The sequence below is a fragment of the Cervus canadensis genome, chromosome X (genome assembly GCF_019320065.1).
Source record: "Cervus canadensis isolate Bull #8, Minnesota chromosome X, ASM1932006v1, whole genome shotgun sequence".
NCBI lineage: Eukaryota > Metazoa > Chordata > Mammalia > Artiodactyla > Cervidae > Cervus > Cervus canadensis.
In genome coordinates this window covers 62,423,512-62,447,550 of record NC_057419.1, presented here as the reverse complement: position 1 = coordinate 62,447,550, position 24,039 = coordinate 62,423,512, and the positions used below count along the sequence as shown (strand labels likewise).

At 37.7% G+C, this 24,039-nt stretch overlaps 1 long non-coding RNA gene across 1 annotated transcript in view; it reads left to right on the top strand.

The window, feature by feature from the left end:
* Positions 1-24,039, top strand: part of LOC122435243 — a 216,029-nt gene that overhangs the window by 105,970 nt on the left and 86,020 nt on the right. The window contains exon 3 of the long non-coding RNA XR_006267619.1: positions 12,556-12,650. This is a non-coding gene — a long non-coding RNA (uncharacterized LOC122435243). The remainder of the gene's footprint in view (positions 1-12,555; positions 12,651-24,039) is intronic.

The window sequence follows — 24,039 nt, the reverse complement described above, 5'->3', positions numbered from 1 at the left end:
ACTTCCCCTTTGATTTCTTTAGTGACTTCTTGGTTTTTCAGAAATGTATTGTTTAACCTCCATGTGTTTGTGTTTTTAATTTTTTTTCCTGTAGTTGTTATCTAACAGCATACACTAAAGATACTTGAAATAATTGCAGTTTTTTTAAAGTTACCAAGGCTTGATTTGTGAACTGAGATGTGATCTATCCTGGAGAATGTTCCATGTGCACTTGAGAAAAAAGTGAAATCTACTATTTTTGAATGAAATGCTCAATAGATATGAATTTTGTTCAACTGTTCCAGTGTATCATTTAAAGCTTATATCTCCTTATTAATTTTCCATCTGGATGTTCTGTCCACTGGTGTGAGTGGGGTGTTAAAGTCCCCCACTATTACTGTGTTATTGTCAATTTCTTCTTTAATACATGTTGCTGCTGCTAAGTTTCTTCAGTCGTGTCCGACTCTGTGCGACCCCACAGACGGTTATGTATTGAGGTGCTCCTATGTTGGGTGCATATATATTTATAATTTTTATATCTTCTTGGATTGATTCCTTGATCATTATGCAGTGTTCTTCATTATCTCTTGTAATAGTCTTTATTTTAAAGTCTATTTTATCTGATATGAGTATTTCTACTCCCACTTTCTTTTAATTTCCATTTGCATGGAATATCTTTTTCCAACCCCTCCCTTTCAGTCTGTATGTTTCCCTAGGTCTGAGGTGGATCTCTTGTAGACAGCATATATAGGGGGTCTTATTTTTGTATCCATTCAGCCAATCTGCATCTTTTGGTTGGAGCATTTAGTCTGTTTACCTTTAAGGTAATTATTGGTGTGTGCGGCCCTGTTACCATTTACTTTATTGTTTTAGGTTTGTTTTTGTAGGCCATTTCTTTCTCATGTATTTCAAGAAGTTTCTTTAGCATTTGTTGTAGAGCTGGTTTGGTGGTGCTGAATTATCTTAACCTTTGCTTGCTTGAAAAGTGTTTGACTTCTCCTTCAAATCTGAATGACATCATTGCTGGATAGAGTAGTGTTGGTTATAGATGTTTTCCATTCATCTCTTTAAGTCTATCTTGCTACTCCCTCTGGCCTACAGATTTTCTGTTGAAAGATCAGCTATTAGCCTTATGGGGATCCCCTTGTATGTTATTTGTTGTTTTCCATTGCTACTTCTAATATTTATTCTTTGTGTTTAATTTTTGTTAGTTTGATTACTATGTGTTTTGGTGTGTTTCTCCTTGGGTTTATCCTGTATCAGAGTCTATGGGCTTCCTGGACTTGGGTGACTATTTCTTTTCCTATGTTAGGGAATTTTTCAACTATAATCTCAAATATTTTCTTGTACCCTTTTTATTGTCTTCTTCTGGGACCCCTATAATTTGAATGTTGGTGCACTTAATGTTCAAGAGGTCTCTGTGACTGTCCTCATTTCTTTTCATTATTTTTTCTTTATTCTGCTCTGCTGCAGTTATTTTCATCATTCTATCTTCCAGCTCACTTATCCATTCTTCTGTCTCAGTTATTTGGCTATCAATTCCCTCTAGTGTATATTTAATCTCAGTTATTGATTTGTTCATTACTGATTGTTTATTCTTTAATTCTTCTACATCTTTGTGAAACATTTCTTGTATACTTGATCTGTGCCTCCAGTCTATTTATCTGTACCTCCATTTTATTTCCAAAATTTTGGATCATCTTTACTATCATTACTCTGAATTATTTTTCAGTTAGACTGCTTATTTCCTCATCATTTGTTTTGTCTTGTAGTCTTTTACCATGTTCCTTCATCTACTGCATGTTTCTCTAACTTTTCATTTTAAGTTACTGTGTTTCGGGTCTCCTTTCTGCTGGCTGGAAGGTTATAGGTCCTCTTAGTTGTGGAGTCTGCTCCCTGTGGATGGTGTTGGCCAGTGCCTTGTGAAATTTTTGTTGTTGGGGTGACTTGTGCCTGTGTTCTGGTTGGTGGAGCTTGATCTTGTCTCTTTGAAGGGCAGTGCCATCCATGTCCAGTAGTGTGTTTTGAGGTGTCTGTGGGCTTGGTATGACTTTGGGCATCCTTTCTGCTAATGGCAGGGTTGTGTTCCTGTTTTGCTAAAGATTTGGCTTAAGGCATCCTGCACTGGAGCTTGCTGGCCTTTGGGTGGTGCTTGGTCTTAGTGTGGACCTTGAGGCCTTTGGTAGATCTCTCACCGATTAATGTTCCATGGTGTCAGGAGTTCTCTAATTGTCCAAAGTGCTAGAATCAGGTCTCCCACCTTGGAGCTTCAAGCCAGACTCCTTACTGCAGCACCAAGACTTCACAGGCCACGCATCACAGAAGACAAAACCCCAAGACTAATGGTGAAAGCAACATTCAACATCCAAGAACACCCATAGAAACTCACACACAAAAAAGAGGAGAGGAAAAAAGGGATAAAATCAGGAGTCAAGAAAGAATAGAGCAATCAAGGCAATGAGCAAACCTCTAAGTGAAAATGAATACAAAAAACTAGACTAGCAAAAATACAGAATCAAAAACATTGAAAAAATACATGTGAAAAATGCGATATAACTAATGAGTATTGTAAAAATAGGAAAATAAAATGAATTTATTTAAAAGTAAGGTGTTTTAAGAAGAAAAAAGGTTATAAAAATAAAAATTAAAGAAATAATAAAGAAAGAACAGTGTTAGAACAGTATGAAAAAGAATAAAAAGAGAAAAATATAGAGAGAATGATAGTAAAGGTAATTTCCTCATAATTCCTCCATTGTCCTCTTCCCACAGTGTGCTCCAGACAATATGCCTACTCAGGAAGACCTCCAACATTTCTAGGAAGGTCTGTGGACCTGCTGTGGGTACTGCAGGGTCAGTGCAAACTCAGATCTTGCCTTACTCCAGCTCGTACTTGCTTCCAACGTGCACAATTGCCCCTAAAGTCCACAGTCTCAGCTAATTGCAGCGATATAATCTGTACCTGTGGCTGCAGGAGCTCAGCTAATTGCAGCGATATAATCTGTACCTCTGGCTGCAGGAGCTAATTCGCTTCCTCTTCTTTGGTCACACAGTCCCTAGTGCTCCGCTTGGTTTTGAGTCCACCTCTGTTTGTAGGCTGCCCTCTAGTGTTTGTTCCCCACCCAAACAAGAGGAGGCAAAGGCCGAGGCTTATTAGGGCTCACTTTCTCAGTTGGGCTGGGGAGAGGGGGAGTTTGGAAGCCACAACTGGGATGTACTAAGGAGTGCCTGAAGCTGTGGAGACCTGAAGGATGTTGTTACAGTCTGAGGCAGTTCATGTCTTCTCCTATAGGAATTGGCCTCCAGTTGTATGTTCCTAGGGAAAGCCAAGCTGCTTAAACTTCTAGGAAGGTGTGTGCAGTAATCTGTGCCTGCTCAGAGCTTGGTGGCAACTGCCACCTCTGGGGTTGGGACCGTAGCGGCAGCATTTTATTGCTGCCTCAGGCCCTCTCCCTGGTTTTGGCAGTGACTTATGTTCCTCTCTCTGGTATCATAAGCTGTAGACATGTCATATCTGCTGATGCTTCTGCCGACTTTGATGGCCACCCACTGGGCAGCACAGCCACTGTCTGTGAGTACATGGAGTTAGAGTGTCCTGGTGACAAGAATCTCTTGTCTCTCTGGCAGGCCGAGGCTTTACCCTAGACTCCCTCAGCTGTGTCGTACTAGCCCCCTCAGGGTGTCTTCAGGGCAGTCAACCCCTGTTTTCTCCTTGGGGTCTGACCCACTGAACCTGAGCCTCAGTACCCAGCCCCCACTCTCCTTGGTGGGCGCAGGAGTACAGTTCACTTCTCATCTGGGAAGTGCTGTTCAGCAATGATCTCTCTGGTGAATTCTTTCTGTTTTGCCTTCCCAAGCACCTGTTGCTGCATTCACCTCTGAGATTCCAAAGCTCCTCACTGACCCCACCTGTGAGGGGGTTTCTGAGTGTGTTGAAAGTTTTCCTCCTTCAGGACTCCCTCCCTAGGGCACAGGTCCCTGTCCTGAAATCCTTTACCTCTTTTTTATCTTTATCTTTTGCCCTACGTTGTTCTAAGGAGATTGGCTTGCCTTTTAGAAGTCTGAGGTCTTCTGCCAACATTGAGAAGTTGTTCTGTAGGAGTTGTTCCATATGCAGATAAATTTTTGATATATTTGTGTGGAGAGAGGTGGTCTCCCCATCTTTTTCCTCCATCTTGGAAGTTCTCCCCATCACTTTACTTTTAACCTCTGTGTCTCTATATTTAAAGTGGGTTTCTTGTAGACAGTATATAGTTGGGTATTCTTTTTTATTGCCTGTCCTTTTATTGGTATATTTAGACCATTGATATTTAAAATGATTTTTATATAGTCATATTAATATCTACCAGTGCTACTATTTTCAAAACCAGGTCTTTATTTTATTATTGTTTTTGATAATGAATACGCTTTTAATAATGTCATCTCCTTACTACACAGATACTAGCTACATTTCCTTGACTTTGCTTGCCCGTAAATTTGAAAACTAAATCTGCTCAGGATAGAATAAAACTGACCAGGAGAAAACATCCAAGGAGAAACAGCTAAAAATATCTTAGCCTAACTTAATCCTCATAGGAACATTATGAGCTATTTTCTGACATAGGTGTGTGCAGTGATTTTCCTAATTTCACAACAGAGGAAGCAGAAGGCATCTCAGGTCCCACTGCAAACAATGGCTGAGACTGGAATTTGAACCCAAGTGGTCTGGCTCATTGCCCCTGTTCTTTAACTTATTCACGTTAAGCAGTTGGGGTCCTGATAATTTTGAAAGGGTGGCAACTGCATACACCAATATCTTCTGTGATCTACTTCTGTGACTAGGGAAGAAGACTGTTCCTTGAGTGCTCTCTCTGGCCCCCAAGATCTCTTTCATGCTGTTCCTCTGCCTGGACAACTCATCACCCACTCTCCATTGGGCTAACTCCTATTCATCCTATAAATCTGAACTTACCAGTCACTTGGGGAGACTTATACCCTTCAGTTCAGTTCAGTCTCTCAGTCATGCCTGACTCTTTGTGATCCCATGGACTGCAGCATACCAGGCTTCTCTGTGTATCACCAACTCCTGGAACTTGCTCAAACTCATGTCCATTGAGTTGGTGATGCCATTGAACCATCTTATCCTCTGTTGTCCCTTTCTCCTCCTGCCTTCAATCTTTCCCAGCATCAGGGTCTTCAATGAGTCAGTTCTTCACATCAGGTGGCCCAAGTATTGGAGCTTCACCTTATACCCTTAAGCAACATTATAGTCCACATGCTTATACCCTTAAGCACATGGACTTATACCCTTAAGCAATATTATAGTCCATGGGCTTCTAGAGCCCACTGAATTCTGCTCATCACACAGGGTACTCATCATGGTTGAAGATTATATGTTGTCTGCCTTGCCAAGCTGACTGTGAATTCCCCAAAAGTAGGGTCTATGTCTGCCTTTCTTAGCTGTGCATCATTTATGTGCCTCACCTAAATGCCCCCTGGAAAGCTTTCTGTGTTTCTGTAGAAAGTACTCTCTTCCATTTTGCACACAGCTCTTCAAAATTTCTCACCTCTCATCAGACCTTTCCTTTCACTTATCATCTCCAATCATAACATATAAGCCTGCCTACTAAATCAAGGAAGGAGGGAAAAAATCTAGTAACTTTTTAAAAAACAGTTCCACTGCAATTATAGTTAATATACCAAAAAATTTACCCATTGTGACTCTTTAATTAGGGAACTTACAGGAAGTGTTTACAGTAGTACAAGCATTACCACCCATAATCCAGCTCAAAAACATTTTCATTATTGATAAAAATTCCCTCATACTCATTTTAACAGCTTTATTATAATTGTCATATAGGAAGCTGTAAATAAATATACAATTTGATCTTTTGACATATGAATATACCTGTGAAGCAATCACCACAATCAAGGTAGTGAATATATTCATGTCTCTGTCTAACCCCTCTCACTACTCTTTATCTCCATGTAACCATTGATCTAATTTCTATCATATTTATCAGTTTCTATTTCCTAGTTTTATATAAATTGAATGACATGTAATTTCTTTCTGAGTTCTTTCATTCAGATAATTTTGAGATTCATTCATCTTGAATTATTGTGAGTTATTTTCATTGTGGTTGCTTTGAAGATTATAATATGCATTTTAATTAAACCAGTCTGCTACAGATTAATGTAAGTCTAAATGCAGTAATATATAGAAAGTTTGCTCCATTATAGCAAATTCCTTCCTCTCTCCTTTATGCTATTATTTCTTTTTTTTTTTTTTTAATAATTTTATTTATTTCTGGTTGCACTGGATCTTCGTTGCTGTGCAAGGGCTTTCTCTAGTTGTGGTGCTCAGGCTTCTCACTGTTGTGGCTTCTCTTGTTGCAGAGCTCAGGCTCTGAAGTGCAGGCTCAGTAGTTGTGGCACCCAGTCTTAGTTGCTCCGAGGCATGTGGAATCTTCCTGGACCAGGAATCGAACCTGTGTCCCCTGCGTTGGCAGGCAGGTTCTTTTCCACTGTGCCACCAGGGAAGTCCATGCTATTATTTCATATATTGCCGGGGTCCAGCCCCAGCAGGATCCAGGGGATACCCTCAGGATGAACGGCGTCAGTGAAAGAGAGAGAGAAGACACGTGAGACTAGCCTTGATAGGGCCAAATCTGTGTTTTACTTTTTGACAACCAGTTTTATACCCTTTCACAGAATGTTTTCAAGGTACAAGATGCTTACTCATGATTACACAGGATTAGCATTACATCATTTTGATTTTTAGGAAAAGCAGGATTTTTTTGCTTTCTAATTCTATAGTAATTTTTAGCACATGATCTTCTGGCCTTGAGGCCATTAACATTTTGTGCAGGTCAGGTGATTGTAAACCTATTTTACGTTTTTATGGTGACCTTAACTGAAAGGTAACAGTGTCATAGGGAAATAGTACAGAGTAGAATTATATTCTTGTTAATACAAAAATTAATCTTTCTGCAAAAGTTGTCAGTTGCGTTTATCTAAGAAGTTTACCCCATACAGACTCTGCGGCTTCAGTGAGGCAGCTTCTGCCTAGCACTCCTGGCTGACAATTAACAACCATCTCATTGTTACCACACTAGGGCTAAGTTCTTATTTCTCTAGATCTTTAACTATATTAACAATGGTTTTTATAACACAACCTTAGCACATTAAAGGCAAAAATACAGCAAGCATAAACACAGCAAGCAAATCACAACCCAATAACCACCTATAGAATAATTTTTCTTATGTTTTCTAATAGGACTCCTTTACCCCTTAAAAGGGCTCTATATCTATTAGGGCTTTTTTATAATCAGGTTCTTTATGCTATTTTATGATTAGCATACTATAAGCAATCATGCATATTAGTACCAAGGGCATAAATGCATTTGGCTAACAAACTACCAGCAAAGGAGTTTAAATTAGAACACTCCTTTCACCGTGAATAATCTCATAAAATACCACCACCTGGGAAACTTATTGATTAAAGTTCTAAATTGATTCTTATTTTGGAAGAGATCGGGGAAGGCCTTCCTGCCTGTGTCAGAGAAATTAGGGAGTAGTCCATTGAGGCAGGCATCAGAAAGACAGATATCATCTTTAAGGTGAGAGCCGGGGGCAGCTTTTCGAAATCCCTGAAAACCTGATCTGCCTTGCCTGTCAGGCTTTCTCCTTGTGACCTTGTCATGGGTGGGATCCCGTGAGCTGGCCTTTTCGAAAACCCCTGAAAACCTGATCCACCTTGCCCGTCAGGTTTTCTCCCTTACGGCCTTGTTAGGGGTAGGGTCTCGTGTGTTGGCTCCCGGCAATATATATTTTTATGTTATAAACCCCAAAATACAAAGTGTTTAATTTTTCATTAAATAATTTTATATTTTAAAGAAACTAAGAAAAATATATAATTCACATTTTTATATTTGAGTATAAATACTATATATAGTATTTACACATATATTTATTATTTCTGGTGCTTCTCATTGCATATTATGTTTTCAAGCTAATGCCTGATATAATTTCCTTTCAGTGTATAGTACTCCCTTTGGGATTTCATATAGGGCAGGTCTGCTAGCAATAAATCCTCTTTTATTATATATATATATTAAATATATATATTAATATATAAATATATTTTAAATATATTAATATTTAAATATATATTAAATAATATATAATATATATTATATAAATATATATTAAATAATATATAATATATATTATATAAATATATATTAAATAATATATATATTAAATATATATTAATATATAAAATATTATATATTTATATAAATATAAATATATATATATATTTCCTCCTTAGTTTTTATTAATATTTATCTGGGAATGTCATTATTTCCTTTTATTTTTGAATGATAGTTTCACTAGATATAGAATTTTGGTTGACTTTTTTTTCCTTTCAGTACTTTGAATACATTATTCTACTATTTTCTGGCTCCCATGGCTTCTTTATTTTTGTGGTGCACATTTGGCTTTTTTAAATTTCTATTTTAATTGGAAGATAATTGCTTTACAATGTTGTGTTGGTTTCTGCTGTACAACATGAATCAGCCATAAGTGTGTGTGTGTGTGTGTGTGTGTATGTGTGTGTGTGTGTGTGTGTGTGTGTGTGTATATATATATATATATATTCCTTCCCTCTTGGACCTCCCTCTCCCCTTCCATTTACCCCTCTAGGTCATCACAGAGTGCCAACCTGGGCTCCCCGTGCTTTACAGCAGCTTCCCACTAGCTAGCTATTTTACACATGGTAACATATATATGTCAGTGCTACTTTCTCAATTCATTCTACCCTCTCCTTTCCCTGCTGTGTCCACAAGTCCATTACCTATATCTGCATCTCCATTCCTTCCCTGCAAACAGGTTCATCAGTAATATTTTTCCAGATTCCTTAAATATGCATTACTTTACAATATTAGTTTTTCTCATTCTACTTACTTCACTCTGTACAGCAGGCTCTAGGTTCATCTGCCTCACTACAACTGATTCAAATTTGTTCATTTTTATGACCAAGTGATACTCCATTGCCTATATTTACCACATCTTCTTTATCCATTCATCTGTTGATGGACATCTAGGTTGCTTCTGTATCCTGGCTATTGTAAATGTGCTGCTATGAACATTGGGATCCATGCTTTTTATTTTGAATTGTGGTTTTCTCAAGGTATATGCCCAGTAGAGGGATTCCTGGGTCATATGGTAGTTTTATTCCTAGTTTTTTAAAGAATCTCCATACTGTTCTCTGTAATGGCTATATTAATTTATATTGCCACCAACAGTGCAGGAAGGTTCCCTTTTCTCCACATCCTCTCCAAAATTTATCGTTTGTAGATTTTTTGATGATGGCCATTCTGGCCTGTGTGAGGTGATACCTCATTGTAGTTTTGACTTGCATTTATCTAATAATTAGCAATGTTGAGCATCTTTTCATGTGTTCATTGGCCATTTGTATGTCTTCTTTGGAGAAATGTCTGTTTAGGTCCTCTGCCCACTTGTTGATTGGGTTATTTGTTTTTCTGATATTGAGCTGTGTGAGGTGCTTATATCTTCTGAAGATTAATCGTTTGTCAGTTGCTTCATTGCAGTTATTACCACCGCCACCTCCCCTGCATTCTGAAGGTTGTCTTTTCGTCTTATTCAGAGTTTCCTTTGCTGTACAAAAGGTTTTAAGTTTAATTAGGTCCCATTTGCTTATTTCTGTTTTTATTTCCATTACTCTAGGAGGTGGGTCAGAGAAGAACTTGCTGTGATTTATGTCAAAGAGTATTCTTTCCTCTAAGAGCTTTATAGTTTCTGACCTTGCATTTAAGTCTTCAATCCATTTTGAGTTTATTTTTATGTATGGTGTCAGGGAGTGTTCTAATTTCATTCTTTTACACATAGCTGTCCAGTTTTCCCAGCACCATTTATTGAAGTGACTGTCTTTTCTCCATTGTGTGTTCTTGCCTCCTTTGTCAAAGGTAAGGTGCCCATAGGTGTACAGATTTATCTCTGGGATTTCTATCTTATTCCATTGATCTGTATTTCTGTTTTTGTGCCAGTACCATACTGCCTTGATGACTGTAGCTTTGTAGTATAGTCTGAAGTCAGGAAGGTTGATTCCTCCAGCTCCATTTTTCTTTCTCAAGATTGCTTTGGCTATCTGGAGTCTTTTGTGTTTACATACAAATTGTTAAACTTTTTATTCTAGGTCTGTGAAAAATGCCATTGGTAGTTTGATAGGGATTGCCTTTAATCTGTAGATTGCTTTGGGTAGTATAATAATTTTACAATATTGATTTTTCCAATCCAAGAACATGGTATATCTCTCCATTTTGTATCCTGCAACTTTGCTAAATTCACTGATTAGTTCTACTGATTTTCTGGTGGCACATTTAGGGTTTTTTAAATTTATTTTTTAATTGGATGATAATTGATTTACAATGTTGTATTGGTTTCTGCCATACAATAATGCAAATTAGTCATAATTATATATATGTGTGTATATATATATATAGATGTAGTTATAGATATAGACATAGATATAGATATAGATATCCTCTCCCGCTTGAGCCTCCCTTCCTTCCCCTCCTCTCATCCTACTCCTCTAGGTCATCACAGAGTGCCAGACTAGGCTCCCAGTGCTATATAGCAGCTTCCAACTGTATGTCAGTGTTACTTTCTCAATTTGTCCCATCATCTCCTTACCTCGCTGTATGCTCAAGTCCTATCTCTATGGTTTCTGTGTGAGGTCAGCTATTACCATATTGTTATTCTACTGTAAGTGATCAGTCGTTTTTCTCTTGTTCCTTTCAAGATTTTCTCTTTTTGTTTTAGCACTTTGACTATGATGTATCTAGTTAAGGATACCTTTTCTCTTTATTGGGCTTCTTAGATCAATATATGTTGTTTCTGTTACAGTTCAGAAATGTTGGCTATTATTTCCTCAAATATTTTTCCACCTTTTTCTCCCCTCTCCTTCTGGCGTTCCCACTTAATGTATATTTAGGTGTATACTATGTTGTTTCTCTGAAACTTAATTTTTCTTCATTTTTTATTCTCATTGCTCTTATTTAAAAATTTCTTGTTAAGATATAATTACATGCAGCATCATGTCAATTAATTATATTAGTATCAGGTGTATAGCATAATAATTCAATATTTGTATATGTTGTGAGATGATTACAATGTGTAGTTACCATCTGTCAATATACATAGTTACAGAATTTTCTTGTGATGAGAAATTTGAAGATCTACTTTCCTAGATCTTAAATCTTAGATGGAACTTTTAAAGATAGAAAGCAGTATTATTAACTACAGTTGCCATGCTCTAAATTACATCCCCAAGACTTAATTATTTTATAACTAGACTCCTTCACTCATTTTGCCATCCACCAAGCCCCATTCCTGGTAACTAGCAATCTGTTCTCTGTACCTATGAGCTTTTTTTTGTTTCTAGTTTCTATATATAAGTGAGATCATATGGTATTTGTCTTTCTCTTTCTGGCTTACTTAGCATAATGCCCCAGAGATTTCATTATTTTTATACTTGAATAATATTCTATTATATATATATATGTGTGTGTGTGTGTGTGTGTGTGTGTGCATGTGTATTCACACATATACACACACACACATTTGTGTGTGTGCTAAGTCGCTTCAGTCATGTCCAACTCTTTGCAGCCCTATGGACTGTAGCCCACCAGACTTCTGTCCATGGGATTCTCCATGCAAGAATATTGGAGAAGGTTGCCATAACCTCTTCCAGGATATCTTCCCAAATCAGGGATTGAATCTACATCACTTATGTTTGCTGCATTTTCATGTGGGTTCTTTACCACTAGCACTACCTGGGAAGCCCATATATACATAAACACACACACACACACATCACATTTTATTTATCCATTTATATTTGATGGATATTTTATTTATTTCCATATCTTGGCTATTGTAAATAATGCTGCAATGAATGTGGGGGTGCATGTATCTTTTTGAGTTAGTGTTTTCATTTCCTTCAATAAGACTCAGAAGTCAAATTGCTAAATCATATTCTTTCTACTCTTTAGATTAAGTAGTTCTCTTGATATATAGTCAAGTCCACTGATTCTTTCTTCTTCTGACATCTCAAATCTGCTGTTGCATCCCTTTAGTGAATTTTTAATTTTATGATTGAACTTTTCAACCCCATAATTTACATTTGGTCCTTTTTAACAGTTAACCTTTATCTATTGGACTCTCTATTTGTTTTGTCATCGTCATCATATTTTCCATTAGTTATTTTAGTATAGTTTCCTTTAATTCTTTCAACATATACACATATCTTGTTTTATTATGCTTTACTTTATTGCATTTCACAAATATTGCTTTTTTTCTTTACAAATTTAAAGTTTGTGGCAACCATGTAATGTCATGGTTAGAATTTTTAGCAATAAATTATTTTAAAATTAAGGTATTTATATTGTGTGTTTTTAGACATGATGCTATCACATACTTAATAGATTACAGTATAATGTAAATATAACTTTTATATATACTAGGAAACCAAAAATTTGTGTGACTTGATTTGTTGTGATATTTGTTTTATTGCAGTGCTCTGGCCCCAAACCCTATCTCCAATGTATGCCTGTAGTTATAGCTGCTTTGAATGATCTGTCTGCTTAATATAACATCTGGGCCAGCTCACAGTAAGTTGCCTGTTTTTTTCCCCTATATATGTGTCATACTTCCATTTTGGTTGTCTCAAAAGCTTGGGGTGGGGTGAACTTTGCAGAGTTAGGTGGTGCTGAGGAGTAGGAGTAGGAGGAGGTGTCAGCTGGGTCTGACAGGTGGCCCAGTGATGGCATGCTGAGTGGTCGTCACAGACTCCAGTGCTGAGAGGCCCTTGTTCCCGCTGCCGGGAAGGAGTGTCCGGTGCCAACAAGATGGCAGACAAGAAGCTGAACGTGGACTTCTCATCACCCAACTACTGGAAGAGATCAAGCCCTGAGGCTTTAGAGTGGGAGCACTGACTCCAAGACCCTAGACTACCAGAGAACTCCTATCCTAGGGAGTATCTAATAGTGAGAACTCCCACAAAGGAAACCACTTGAGTACAAGGCATGGTATCATCCAAACACCAGTAGCACCCTTTGCAGGATGCCTCATCCAAACAACAAAGAGACAAATGCAAACCCAGTCATCAGCAGAGAGGATTACCACCTCACTCAGCCCTGTCCATCAGAGGAAAAAAAAGAAAAACCAAGCACAAATCTCACCCTATATGAAGCTTACACAAACCAATGGACCAACCTTAGGAAGGCAGAAACCAAAAGCAAGAAAGAATTCAGCCTCAAATCCTGGGGAAAGGAGACCTCAAACACAATAAGTTAAAAAAATTTAATGAAAAGGCAGAGAAATACTACATAAATGAAGGAACAAACTAGAAACACAGAAGTCCAAATAAATGAAGAGAAAATAGGCAAAGTACCTAAAAAAGAATTCAAAATAATGATAGTAAAGATGATCAAAAAACAGAATGGGGAAAATTCAAGAATCAATTAATAAAGACCTAGAAGAATTAAAGAATAAACATACAGAGACAAACAACACAATTACTGTAATTAAAAATACTCTAGAAGGAATCAATAACAGAATATATGAAGCAGAAGGATGAATCAGTGAACTGGAAGATAAAATGGTAGAAATAACTGCTGAAGAGCAGAATAAAGTAAAAAGAATGAAAATAACTAAGGATAGTCTCAAAGATCTCTGGGACAACATTAAACACACCAACATTTGAATTATTGGGGTCCCAGAAGAAGAAGAAAAAATGAAAGTGTATGAGAAGATTTTTGAAGAGATTATACTTGAAAACTGCCCCAACATGGAAAAGGAAACAGTCAATCAAGTCCAAGAGGCACAAAGAGTCCCATACAGGATAAACCCAAGGAGAAACATGCCAAGATACATACTAATCAAACTAGCAAAGATTAAACACAAAGAAAGAATATTAAAAGCATCAAGGGAAAAGCAACAAGTAACATACAAGGGAAACCCCATAGGTTTAACAGCTTAACTGCTGATCTTTCAGTAGAAACTCTGTAGGCCAGAAGGGAATGGCAGGATATATTTAAATTACTTAAAGGGAAATATGTACAACCAAGATTACTGTACACGGCAAGGGTCTTATTCAAAACTGATGGAGAAATGAAAAGCTTTTCAGACAAGCAAAAGTTAAGAGAATTCAGTACCACCAAACCAGCTTTACAGCAAATGTTAAAAGGACTTACATAGTCAGAAAATACAAGAGAAGAAAAAGATCTACAAAAACAAACCACAAATAATTAAGAAAATGGCAATAGGAACATATATATCAATATTACTTTAAATGTAAAAGGGTTAAATACTCTAACCAAAAGGCACAGACTGGCTGCATGGATGCAAAAACAAGACCCATATATATGCTGTCTACAAGAAATCCACTTCAGACCTCAAGAAACATATAGACTGAAAGTGAGAGGATGGAAAAATATATTCCATGCAAATGGAAAGCAAAAGAAAGCTGGAATAGCAATCCTCATGTTGGACAAAGTAGACCTTAAAATAAAGAATGTTACAAGATATAAGGAAGGACACTACATAATGATCAAGGGATCAGTCCAAGAGGAAGACATATCAATTGTAAATATCTATGCACCCAACATAGGAGCACCTCAATACATAAGACAAACACTAACAGACATAAAAGGAGAAATTGAGTAATACAATAATAGTAGAGTACTTTAACACCGCACTCACACTAATGGATAAATCATCAAAACAGAAAATTAATAAGGAAACACAAGTCTTAAATGATACATTAGATGAGATGGATCTCATTGATATCTTCAGGATATTCTATCCAAATGCAGAAGAATACACCTTCTTCTCAAGTGCATATGGAGTATTCTCCAGGATAGACCACATCTTGGGTCACAAATGAATCCTCAGCAAATTTAAGAAAATTGAAGTCATATCAAGCATCTTTTCTGACCACAAAACTATGAAACTAGGTATCAACTAAAAGAAAAACTGTAAAAATACAAACACATGGAGGTTAAACAATACATTTCTAAATAGTGAACAGGTTACTGAAGAAATCAGAAGGGAAATCAAAAAATTTCTAGAAACAAATGACAATGAAAACACAACTCAAAACCTGTGGGATGCAGCTAAAGCAGTTCTAAGAGGGAACTTTATAGCAATACAATCCTACCTCAAGAAACAAGAAAAACATGGGGTAGACAACATAACTTTACACCTAAAACAATTGGAAAAAGAAGAACAAAACTCCCCCCCAAAGTTAGCAGAAGGAAAGAAATAAAGATCAGAGCAGAAATAAATGAAAAATAAGTGAAAGAAACAATAGTAAAGATTAATAAAACTAAAAGCTGGTTCTTTGAGAAGATAAACAAAATTGTCCAACCTTTAGCCAGACTCATCTAGGAAAAAAGAGAGGAATAAAATCAATAAAATTAGAAGTGAAAAAGGAGAGATTACAACAGACAAAGCAGAAATACAAAGGATCATAAGAGACTATTATTAACAACTATAACACAATAAAATGGATAACCTGGAATAAATGGACAGATTCTTAGAGCAGTTCAATCTTCCAAGACTGAAGAAATAGGAATTATGAACAACCCAAGGACTTAAAAAAAGCTGTGGCCAAAAATCTCCCCCAAAAACAAAAGCCCAGGAATAAATGGCTTCACAGGCAAATTCTATCAAACATTTAGAGAAGAGTTAGTGCCTATCCTTCTAAAACTGTTTCAAAAAATTTCAGAGGAAGGAACACTTCCAAACTCATTCTATGAGGCCACAATCATCCTCATACCAAAACCTGACAAAGACAACACACAATAAAGAAAACTACAGGCTAATGTCACTGATGAACATAGATGCAAAAATCCTCAACAAAATTTTAGCAAACAAAATTCAACAACACGTTAAAAAGCTCATACACCGTGATCAAGTTGGGTTTATTCTAGGGATGCAAGGATTCTTCAATATATGCAAATCAATCAATGTGATACACCATATTAACAAATTAAAAGATGAAAACCTATGATGATAATCTCAATAGATGCAGAAGAAGCCTTTGACAAAATTCAGCACCCATTTATGATTAAAACTCTTCAAAAAATGGAAGGGCCCTGTCTCAACAGAGTAAAGGGCCATATATGATAAGCCCACAACAAACATTATTCTCAATGGTGAAAACCTGAAAATATTCCCCCTATGATCAGGAACAAGACATGGGTGACCACTTTCACCACTATAATTCAACATAGTTTCGGAAGTCATAGCTACAGCAATCAGAGAAGAAAAAGAAATAAAAAGAATCCATATCAGAAAAGAAAAATAAAGCTCTCAGTGTTTTCAGATGACATGATACTATCCATAGAAAACCCTAAGGAGGGGCAGTCCTAAGATGGCGGAGGAATAGGACAGGGAGACCACTTTCTCCCCCACAAAGTCATCAAAAGAACATTTGAACGCTGAGAAAATTCCACAAAACAACTTCTGATTGCTGGCAGAGGACATCAGGCACCCAGAAAGGCAACCCATTCTCTCCGAAAGGAGGTAGGACAAAATATAAAAGATAATAAGAGAGACAAAAGAGGTAGGGATGGAGATCTGTCCTGGGAAGGGAGTCTTAAAAGAAGAGAAGTTTTCAAACACCAGGAGACCCTCTCACTGGCGGGTCTGTGGGGAGTTTTGGAATCTCAGAGGGCAACATAACCGGGAGTAAAAATAAATAAATAAAACCCACATATTACGTAACGGCAACTCCCAGGGCTTGCAGCTGCCACCAGCAAGCGGTGTCTGAACAGGGAGGCAGGGGCTGCATTGATTAGGGTAAGGACTGGGCCCGAATGCCCTGAGGGCAATCTGAGGGAACTAACGTGAGATAGCAACCCAAACTGTGGGATAGCCAGAGAGAGAGAGAGAGAGAGAACTATCCCGTGAAAAGTCCTGACCTAAGACACTGCCAGGCCTGTTAAGAGAACAAAGGACTGAACGAATACCAGAGGAGAGCTGGCAGGCTGCAGACCGGCCCATCCCCTGCCAGAGACAGGCAGGCAGGGGGCAGCCAGAGCCAGAAAGGGGCAATCTTGGCCCCAGAGATGCATCCTTTACCAAACTGCAAGCAGGCTCCATTGCTAACCAAGACTTCATGGGATTCAGGACAGTTGACATCTCCCGGGAGGGTCACAGTCAGAGATCAGTTCCCCAGAAGAGACACACGGCACACCTGAGAAGGTGTACCCACTGCACACCCAGGAAACTGAGCGGCTGGGACGGGGGAGGCAATAAGATGCACTGCTCACCTGGGGGAGACTGAGCTCGCCAAGCACCTGGTGGCCTGAGCTGCTTGGACCTGGGAAGGGCACAAAATGCACACCTAACCGAGTCTGCGCTTTTGGGGAGTACCCGAGAACCTGAACCTGAGGGACGTAGACCTGGGAAATGCACGCAACCCAAGGCCCACCTTTGACAGTTCCCTGCAGAGCAACCTAGAACCTAAGAAGTGTAGACCATGAAAGTGCACACACCATGAGTGGGGGAAAACCCAGTGTGGCCAAGACAATGTGAGCACTCCTCACACACACCAGTGATATTTGTTTGCCGCATTCCTCCCTACCCACAGCACAACTGAACAAGTGAGCCTAAATAAGTGAGCACCTTTGCCCCCTTGTGTCAGGGCGGATATTAGACACTGAAGAGACTTGCAAACAGAAGAAGCTAAAATAAACAGATGGAACCACTTTGGAAGTGACAGGTACAATAGATTAAAACCCTGTAGTTAGCACAGACTACATTGGAAGGGGCCTGTAGATCTTGAGAAATATAAGCCAGATCAAGGAACTATCTGAAACTGAACTGACCCCACATAGTCCACAACAGCTCCAGAGAAATTCGTAGATATATTTTTGCTATTATCATTTTTAAATTAAATTTTTTTAAGTTCTTTATTACTCCTTTAATTTTCATTTTTATAGCCTACTATTACCTTGCAAAAAAAGATGCTATTTTTAAAGCAAACTTCATATATATATATATGTGTGTGTGTGTGTGTGTATGTGTATATATTTTATAATTCTTGTGACTTTGTTTTATTTAATATTGTATTTTTGAGAGTCTAACCTCTACTCTAGATTTTTAATCTTTGCTTTTTGCTATTAGTTGTCAATTGTGTACCTTTAAGAACCCAATCTTCAGTACCCATTTTTACTTGGGAGTGTGATTACTGGTTTGATTGCTCTCTTCCCCTTTTGACTCTCCCTTTTCTCCACCAGCTTGTGTCTATCTCCTCCCTCCCCCTTCTCTACCCAACTCTGTGAATCTCTTTGTGTGTACCAGACTGTGGAGAACACTTAGGGAACTGATTACTGGCTGGATATGTACCGCTCCTTTTGATTCCCCCTTTTCTCCTCCTGGTTGCCTCTGTCTCCTTCCTCCTGCTTCGATGTTCAGTGTAACTCCGTGAACACCTCTGAGGGGTCCAGACTGTGAAGAGCACATAGGGAATTGACTACTGGATAGCTTACTCTCTCCCCTTTTGATTCCCCCTGTTATCCTCCTGGTCACCTCTATCTCCCTTCTCCCTCTTCTCTTCTCCATGTAACTCTGGGAACCTCTCTGGGTGTCCCTCACTGTGGAGAAGCTTTTCATCATTAACCTAGATGTTTTATCATCAGTGCTGTATAGATGGAGAAGTCTTAAGGCTACTGTAAGAATAAGACTGAAAACCAGAGGCAGGAGGCTTAAGTCCAAAATCTGAGAACACCAGAGAACTCCTGATGCCAGGGAACATTAATTGATAAGAGCTCATCCAAAAGCCACCATACCTACACAGAAACGAAGCACCACCCAAGAGCCAACAAGTTCCAGAGCAAGACATATCATGCAAACTCTCCAGCAACGCAGGAACATAGCCCTGAGCTTCAATATACAGGCTGCCCAAAGTCACACCAAACCCATAGACATCTCAGAACTCACTACTGGACAATTCATTGCACTCCAGAGAGAAGAAATCCAGCTCCACCCACCAGAACACCGACAGAAGCTTTCCTAACCAGGAAACCCTGACAAACCACCCATCCAACCCCACCCACAGCAAGGAACTTCCACAATAAAGAGGAACCACAAACTGCCAGAATATAGAAAGGCAACCCCAAACACAGCAATCTAAACAAGATGAAAAGGCAGAGAAATACTCAACAGGTAAAGGAACAGGATAAATGCCCATGAAACCAAACAAAAGAGGAAGAGATAGGGAGTCTACCTGAAAAAGAATTCATAATAATGATAGTGAAAATGATCCAAAATCTTGAAAACAAAATGGAGTTACAGATGAATAGCCTGGAGACAAGGATTGAGAAGATGCAAGAAATGTTTAACAAGGACCTAGAAGAAATAAAAAAGAGTCAATATATAATGAATAATGCAATAACTGAGATTAAAAACACTTTGGAGGGAACCAACAGTAGAATAAAGGAGGCAGAAGATAGGATAAGTGAGGTAGAAGATAGAATGGTAGAAATAAATGAAGCAGAGAGGAAAAAAGAAAAAAGAATGAAAAGAAAACAACTTCAGAGACCTTGGGACAGTGTTAAATGCCCTAACATTTGAATCAAAGGTGTCCCAGAAGAAGAAGACAAGAAGAAAGGCCATGAGAATATACCTGAGGAGATAATAGTTGAAAATTTCTCTAAAATGGGGAAGGAAATAGTCACGCAAATCCAAGAAACCCAGAGAATCCCAGACAGGATAAACCCGAGGCGAAACACCCCAAGACACATATTAATCAAATTAATGAAGATCAAACACAAAGAACAAATATTAAAAGCAGCAAGGGAAAAACAACAAATAAGACACAAGGGGATTCCCATAAGGATAACAGCTGATCTTTCAATAGAAACTCTTCGGGCCAGAAGGGAATGGCTGGACATACTTGAAGTGATGAAAGAGAAAAACCTACAACCCAGATTACTGTACCCAGCAAGGACCTCATTCAGATATGAAGGAGAAATCAAAAGCTTTACAGACAAGTAAAAGCTGAGAGAATTCAGCACCACCAAACTAGCTCTCCAACAAATATTAAAGGATCTTTTCTAGACAGGAAACACAGAAAGGGTGTATAAACTCGAACGCAAAACAACAAACTAAATGGCAATAGGATCATACTTATCAGTGACTACCTTAAATGTAAATGGGTTGAATGCCCCAACCAAAAGACAAAGACTGGCTGAATAGATACAAAATGGATATAGACCCCTATATATGTTGTCTACAAGAGATCCACCTTAAAACAAGGGACACCTACAACTGAAAGTGAAGGGCCAGAAAAAGTTATTCCATGCAAATGGAGACCAAAAGAAAGCAGGAGTAGCAATACTCATACCAGATAAAATAGATTTTAAAATAAAGGCTGTGAAAGAGAAAAGAAGAACACTACATAATGATCAAAGGATCAATCCAAGAAGAAGATATAACAATCATAAATATATATGTACCCAACATAGGAGCACTGCAATATGTAAGGCAAATGCTAACAAATATGCAAGGGGAAATTAAGAGTAACACAATAATAGTGGGAGACTTTAATACCCCAATCACACCTATGGATAGATCAACTTAACAAAAAATTAACAAGGAAACACAAACTTTAAATGATGCAATGGCCCAGTTAGAGCTAATTGATATCTATAGGACATTTCACCCCAAAACAATGAATTTCATCTTTTCTCAAATGCACATGGAACCTTCTCCAGGATAGATCACATCCTGGGCCATATATCTATCCTTGGTAAATTCAAAAAAATTGAAACCATTCCAAGCATCTTTTCTGATCACAATGCAGTAAGATGAGATGAAAAATACAAACATATGGAGGCTAAACAACACACTTCTGAATAACCAGCAAATCACAGAAGAAATCAAAAAAGGAATCAAAATATGCCTAGAAATGAATGAAAATGAAAACAAAACAACCCAAAACCTATGGGATTCAGTAAAAGCAGTGCTAAGGGGAACATTCATAACAATACAAGCCTACCTCAAGAAAGAGGAGAGAAATCAAATAAATAACCTAACTCTACACCTAAAGCAACTAGAAATGGAGGAAATGAAGAACCCCAGCGTTAGTAGAAGGAAAGAAATCACAAAAATTAGGGCAGAAATAAATGCAAAAGAAACAAAAGAGACCATAGCAAAAATCAACAAAGCTAAAAGCTGGTTCTTCGAGAGGATAAATAAAATAGACAAACCATTAGCCAGACTCATCAAGAAACAAAGGGAGAAGAACCAAATCAACAAAATTAGAAATGAAAATGTAGAAGTCACAACAGACAACTCAGAAATACAAAGGATCATAAGAGACTACTATCAGCAGCTGTATGCTAATAAAACAGACAATTTGGAAGAAATGAATAAATTCTTAGAGAAGTACAACTTTCCAAAACTGAATCAGGAAGAAATAGAAATTCTTAGCAGACCCATCACAAGCACAGACATCGAAACTGTAATCAGAAATCTTCCAGCAAACAGAAGCCCAGGACCTGATCGCTTCACAGCTGAATTCTACCAAAAATTTAAAGTAGAGCTAACACCTATCCTACTCAAACTCTTCCAGAAAGTTGCAGAGGATGGTAAACTTCCAAACTCATTCTGTGAGACCACCAAAACCCTAATACCAAAACCAGACAAAGATGTCACAAAAAAGAGAAAACTATAGGCCAATATCACTGATGAACATAGATGCAAAAATCCTTAACAAAAGTCTAGCAAAGAGAATCCAACAACATATTAAAAAGATCATACATCATGACCAAGTGGACTTTATCCCAGGGATCCAAGGATTCTTCAATATCCACACATCAATCAATGTAATACACCACATTAACAAATTGAAAAATAAAAACCATATGATTATCTCAATAAATGAAGAGAAAGCCTTTGACAAAATTAACATCCATTTATGATAAAACCCTCCAGAAAGCAAGAATAGAAGGAACATAACTCAACATAATAAAAGTTATATATGACAAACCCACAGAAAACATTATCCTCAATGGTGAAAAATTGCAAGCATTTCCCCTAAAGTCAGGAACAAGACAAGGGTGCCCACTCTCACCACTACTATTCAACATAGTTCTGGAAGTCTTGACCACAGAAATCAGAGAAGAAAAAGAAATAAAAGGAATCCAGATTGGAAAAGAAGAAGTAAAACTCTCACTATTTGCAGATGACATGATCCTCTACATAGAAAACCCTAAAGACTCCACCAGAAAGTTACTAGAGCTAATCAATGAATATAGTAAGGTTGCAGGATATAAAATTAACACACAGAAATCCCTTGCATTCCTATACACTAGCAACAAGAAAACAGAGAAAATAAGGAAACAATTCCATACACTGTTGCAACGAAAAGAATAAAATACTTAGGAATATATCTACCTAAAGAAACAGAAGACCTATGTATAGAAAACTGTAAAACACTGATGAAAGAAATCAGAGGACACAAATAGATGGAGAAATATACCATGTTCATGGATTGGAAAAATCAATACAATGAAAATGAGTATACAACCCAAAGCAATCTATAGATTCAATGCAATCCCTATCAAGCTACCAAGGGTATTTTTCACAGAACTAGAACAAATAATTTCACAATTTTTATGGAAGTACAAAAAACCCCAAAAGGTCATAGCAATCTTGAGAAAGAAGAATGGAACTGGAGGAATCAACCTGCCTTACTTCAGGCTATACTACAAAGCTACAGTCATTAAGAGAGTATGGTACTGGCACAAAGACAGAAATATAGATCAATGGAACAAGAGAGGAAGCCCAGAGATAAATCCACACACCTGTGGACACCTTATCTTTGATGAAGGAGGCAAGAATATACAGTGAAAAAAAAAGACAATCTCTTTAATAAGTGGTTCTTGGAAAACTGGCCAACCACTTGTAATGAAACTAGAACACTTTCTAACACCATACACAAAAATAAACTCAAAATGGATTAAAGATCTAAACATAAGACCAGAAAATATAAAACTCCTAGAGGAAAACATAGGCAAAACACTCTCCAACATAAATCACAGCAGGATCCTCTATGACCCACATCCCAGAGTAATGGAAATCAAAACAAAAATGAAGAAATGGGACCTAATTAAACTTAAAAGCTTTTACACAACGATGGAAACTGTAAGCAAGGTGAAAAGACAGCTTTCAGAATGGGAGAAAATAATAGCAAATGAAGCAACTGACAAAGAATTGACCTCAAAAATAATCAAGCAACTCCTGCAGCTCAATTCCAGAGACATAAACGACCCAATCAAAAAATAGGCCAAAGAATTAAACAGACATTTCTCCGAAGAGGACATACAGATGGCTAACAAACACATGAAAAGATGCTCAACATCACTCATTATCAGAGAAATGCAAATCAAAACCACAATGAGTTACCATCTCATGCCAGTCAGAATGGCTGGTATCCTAAAGTCTACAAACAATAAATGCTGGAGAGGGTGCAGAGAAAATGGAACCCTCTTACACTGTTGGTGGGAATGCAAACTAGTACAGCCACTATGGAGAACAGTGTGGAGATTCCTTAAAAAACTGGAAATAGAACTGCCATATGACCCAGCAATCCCACTGCTGGGCATACACACCAAGGAAACAAGATTTGAAAGAGTCTCATTTACCCAAATGTTCATCGCAGCACTGTTTATAATACCCAGGACATGGAAGCGACCTAGATGTCCATCAGCAAACGAATGGATAAGAAAGCTGTGGTACATATACACAATGGAATATTACTCAGCCATTAAAAAGAATACATTTGAATCAGTTCTAATTAGGTGATGAACCTTGACCCTATTATACAGAGTGAAGTAAGCCAGAAAGAAAAACACCAATAGAGTATACTAACACATATATATGGAATTTAGAAAGATGGTAATGATAACCCTTATATGTGAGACTACAAAAGAGACACAGATGTATAGAACAGTCTTTTGGACTCTGTGGGAGAAGGCGATGGTG